The sequence below is a fragment of the Penaeus monodon genome, chromosome 12 (assembly GCF_015228065.2).
Source record: "Penaeus monodon isolate SGIC_2016 chromosome 12, NSTDA_Pmon_1, whole genome shotgun sequence".
NCBI classification, from domain to species: domain Eukaryota; kingdom Metazoa; phylum Arthropoda; class Malacostraca; order Decapoda; family Penaeidae; genus Penaeus; species Penaeus monodon.
The window spans coordinates 29,586,589-29,591,588 of NC_051397.1; the positions used below are offsets into that span (position 1 = coordinate 29,586,589).

General features: G+C 39.3%; 1 protein-coding gene across 10 annotated transcripts in view; it reads left to right on the plus strand.

Annotated features, from left to right (window-relative positions):
* LOC119579384 (dmX-like protein 2) overlaps window positions 1-1,445 on the plus strand; it is a 52,352-nt gene extending 50,907 nt beyond the window's left edge. For all 10 annotated transcript variants that reach the window (XM_037927164.1, XM_037927170.1, XM_037927168.1 and 7 more), the window contains one exon: window positions 1-1,445. This exon is cut by the window's left edge and continues 1,144 nt beyond it. The gene's annotated coding sequence lies outside the window, so the exon portion shown is untranslated.
* Window positions 1,446-5,000: the final 3,555 nt, after the last annotated feature.

Consider the following 5,000-nt stretch of genomic DNA (forward strand, 5'->3'; position numbering starts at 1 on the left):
ATACATACACAGAATGGTTCAAGCTGAATGGCTGAAGTACATTAATGGTTTTCATGTAAGAAACTATCATGTTTTAATGACTAATGCTGAACACGAAGCACTGAATCATGTGAACACATTTTTGCTGTCTTCCTTTAAGTCTGCAGTAACCTTTTTTCAGAGAAGTTATGTTGTGTTTTCACTCTTTATTAATTGATTCTAATGGCAATTCACCTTGCTTTTTTTTCAAATAGGCCACAATTACTGCATAGCTGGTGTTGAATAAATAGGGACAGTAAAATATAATTTTTCTAATTTGTGGGAAATGATGCATAGTCTTGTATAAGAAATGTAACAGCACTGATACTGGACACCCATATTGTGTATATATATGTACATACACCGTCGTGTATATACACACTTGCATCCACTTCAACCTTCTTAACCATACTACAGTTCTTGTGCCACATAGAATTCTAATAAAAGTATAGAGATTATGTTAACTCAGATGTAAAATGAAATACAATTAAGAAAAAGCTATCTCAAAACCTATCCTCTTCTGTTTATATGTATATGAATTTACTTAGGTTTTAGAATTACAAAAATGTTCAGTTTTAAAGTTTTATTATAATATATACTTTATATCATAGGTTTTTTTAATTGTTTAATTTGTTAATGACAAATATAAATATATGTAAGTAGATGCTTGTTGATCCAAACTCATCTGCTTAAAGTTTTTAAAAAATCACATAGTTATTTTTAAGGATATTGAAGAAGAGAAAAGCATGTGCAGTGAGAGAGTCATTCATCTTCTGTGTTGGAAGAATGAAAAGTAAAGTTGAATAGACATGTTGATGCTTTTTCCCCTCATAGTGAATAGCAGAATTCAGATCTGGTTCGAAGTGGAGCTTCAGCAGGTCATTTCGGTGAAATTTTGCCTCCCATTGTATATCATAGTTGATGAAAGTCTGTCATCACCAAGGAAAGACCATTTACTTGGTTTTGGATCTCCTTATCTTGTTATATACCTTGATATATCAATATATATGCTGAAATGTCAAGAATAATGTTGTATTGTAACAAATAATTATATGATTTTTATTAAAGTCCATGTTGTATGGTTGTAATGGTAGCAGCAGAGTGTAACCAATACATTATAATTTTCCTGTTTTTAAACAGCAGTGAATCTAGGAATGTGGTAATTATCTTTTGTTGTCAAATATATATATATACCTTCTTGTTTGTAAATAACACTTTGCTTGGCAGTATTTCCATAAATTTGTTGATCATTTACAATAAATACAGCACATTTCCAATGTAGCTAAAAAGATCGATCCACTGGCATCGTACATTCCAGATTTTATATTTTTGTCCCAAGTATTATAAAGAAATAAGGTCATAATAATGTATTGTGAAGGTTATATGTATACATAGTTTTGTGGAATGGATATAAATGTTAGAGTGAAGAATTGGTTTCATTTACATGCCCCAAAATATGTGCTTTTCTTTTTATAGCTTGCAGTTAATCAAAGCAATGCAGGGGAGTATTATTATATCATATCGTGAATTGTGTATTGAGTACTTGACCTTGAAAAGCTCAGCCTTTTTAATTAATGAGCAATATAAGCAATATGATGCTTATTTCAACACACATAATTCCTTTTATACATAGATTTATTAATACATTCATAAAATATATGCTTGTGTGTGTGTGTGTGTGTGTGTGAGAATGTGTGTATACAGTTAAGGGCTACTGAAATTAAGTTTGACCATCAAGGCTTATCACTGAAATGTATCCTTAGACATGGTCAATTATGCAAAGTGAGAATAACTGATCAGCTTTGTTCATTTAAGAACATTGATGATAATTATTATGCATATGGTAGTTTATGCTTTATGCATTTCATCTTTGATTTTATATACTATCAGCAAAATCCAAACAGGCAGGGTAATATCACTTGCTTTCGGATCTCTTGATTGTAATGGTATCTTGATAAAACTGGTCCTTTTTCAATGCGCCCCCCCCCCCATTAGAAAATCCCTTTAGAAGACCTGCAAACTGGGATTCAATTTTTTTTTTTATTAGAGAGAAAGGGGCATACAAAATTGTTTTGGGAAGTGAGAAGTGAACAAGACAGAAACTTGTTTTATTAAAGTTATCACAGATTAATGAAAAATGAAGAAAGTCTTACCTCTTTCTCTTTCTTTCCTCCTAATCCCTTGCTCATTGTTGCCGTGGGGGGTTTAGGAGACGGAGATTGAAGCTCAATGTAGGGGATTATCCCCACCATGGACCTCAACCCTAGCCTCAACTAATTTCTTCTTTTCTTCTTCCCCTTTGCTTTTTTCATCTCTTCTTCATCCTCTTTTTCTGTCCACTTCCTAAGGTGTGAGATCCATGCTGAAAGGATGAAATGCTGGCTTTGTGTCAGTCATGGATGGCCTCCAGGAGCTATGGGCACAGTATTACCTTGGTTAATCACTGAGCCCCTACCCTTCATGAGGACCCTGAGGGGTAGACCATTTTCTCTCCCCATAGTTTTCTCTCCTCATTTATTTTAGGCTCACCATGGCCAATAATGAAGCTTTTTTACCCTTATTAGGGGCATTAAACCTTGCCTCTTCATCAACTAACCTATCTAAATTTGATTTCATTGGTTTCCCGGCCCCTGCCTCTTCTTTGACCACAGCTCCAATCACTGATACTAATAACCCCTCCTCGATGATTGCTGTCAACTCTATCCATTCTGAATCGCCCACCCAGGTCATAACTCAGACTTCAGAATACACCCCTTCCTCTCTCCCAGCCTCCTCCACCCCATCTCCCACTGTACATTCTTCACTGTCTGCCCCTGCCCCCCTTAATACTACTCTTCATCCTTATTATCCTCCTCCCAATTGTACTACCTCTCTCCCTACCACCCCATCTTTCTCCTACCCTTGTCTTTCTACTGCTTCCACCTCTCCAAACCTTTTGAGTACCCTTTTTGGCCCAGCCAAATGGGATCGATTCTTTGCCATTCCCCCTACAACCCCGTACTCTGACTCTTCCAATAATGTCTCCAAAAACAGGTAGGCAAAGTTTCCTTTCGCAGTCGTTCTGATCGTTTACACCTTGTCACAGTTACATCTCAGTCCCAAGTTCGTGCACTATCTACCCCGCCCAACCTCACTCCTTCCTTAATACTTGTACCGGAACTGTTTCCGTCTCTTCGACTGATTGTCCTGTCAACGACAAGGACTGGTCAGACTATGAAAACGACTGCAGTGGCAGTCCAGTGCTACACTATTCCTCACAGAGGCCAACGTAAGTCCTACACTTATATTGCCAAGATTAGCTTCTGTAGACATGACCTTCTCCATGAAGTATACATTGGTGGAGTGTCCTGTCCTGTCCGACCATATCGACTCCTTCCCCGTCACTGTCAGAAATATGGCGTTTTGGTGATCCAGCCACTGTCGCTCCACAGCCCGCTGCCCCTTATGTGCCTAACCTGGTCATGGCCATTCAAATTGTTCTGCTCGGTTACGCACGTGTGCCAGTTGTGGTGGCTCCCATAAACTATTATATAGGAGCTGCCCTGCCTACAAGCTCGAATCTGAGGTAGCAGTTCTCAGATTCAAACTAGTTCTCAAGCCAGACAAGAAGCATGCCGACGAGGTTTTTCTCTTTCTACCTATTTCAAAACTGTACTTCGCTCTGCTCCCCTCCCATATTCTCAAGAAGTCTCAGCATCTCCCGCAGTATCTCTTCCCTCTACTCCCCAACCAACCCATCTCATCTACCGCTCCCCCCCAGTCAAATTCCCTTTCCAGTCTAAATCGAGATACTCAGTCTCTACCACTTTCCCTTATGCCTACCCAACCCCTCCTTCTCACTCTACCTGTCGCACCAGACAATCTAAACGTTCCACTCCTTCTTCTACCACATCCTCTCCTTCACCCACCTCTCCCTCTGCTCCTCGGACATATATCCCCACTTCTCCTCCACGTAAGAAAACCTTTGTTTCTCAGAACCCCCTACCCCCCACCCAACTCCGCTCCAGAATCTCTTGAATAGACTCAAGGGAATGATCCACTCCCTCGTCCACCCTCGAATCCCTTTATTCCTATTCGCTCTACATTCAAACTATCTGCCAAAATCCATCCTCCTCCTCCTCAAGTTCCCCTCCCCTCTTTCTCCCACTCACCCAAAAACTCTCCATCCTCTTCTCCAGGAGCATCACCATTCCCTCTTTCTTCCCTATTATCCTTATCAACCCCATTTAGATGCTCACCTGACTCCCTTAAGCCACAACAATATCCTTCTGTGGACTCCCCCCCCCCCTTGTACATTCTTCCCGATAGTTCACCACCTTCCCCTGTTCCCTTATTTAATTCTCAGGATTCTTCTACTTTCACAACTATCGTTTCTTACAATGTTTCCATTTGATTGTTTCACAATAGCTTTTTGCTGTTTTCCCATATAGTGTTACTCACCCTTCCCCAGACACTCTCCATTTGATCTGATCGCCCAATACTTTAACCACATCCATAAACAGATCCCCACTGTATTCTGTTTTTATTTCTACCCGTATTATCCGTTTGATTGTTTCATGATGGGTCTTTAGCAGTTTCTTCATACATTGTTACTATCCCTTCCTCAGATACATATTCTGCATTTGATCTGATCACCCTATACTATTAACCCCTTTTACAAATTCTCATTGCATTCCATTTGCTCCCTCTTTATACCCTTTTCACTGCCATTCTATCCTACAGCGTTCTACGACCTTTGGCAGCTAACATCTTATCCTAATCGTTAACTCATCCCCTCCCTTTTCTCCATAATACTTTACAATAGTACTATATATGACCTGTGATGTCTAGCACAGTTATTTCTTCTAACCATTAACAATTTCTCTTTCTTTAAAGAATAAACGACGAACCGCTATGTTTCTATTTGGTGCACGTTACTTAGAAGACGGTCAGTGGATTAGACAAGGTATATATTCCTTTTCTCCTTTTTTTCCCTTGTTCTC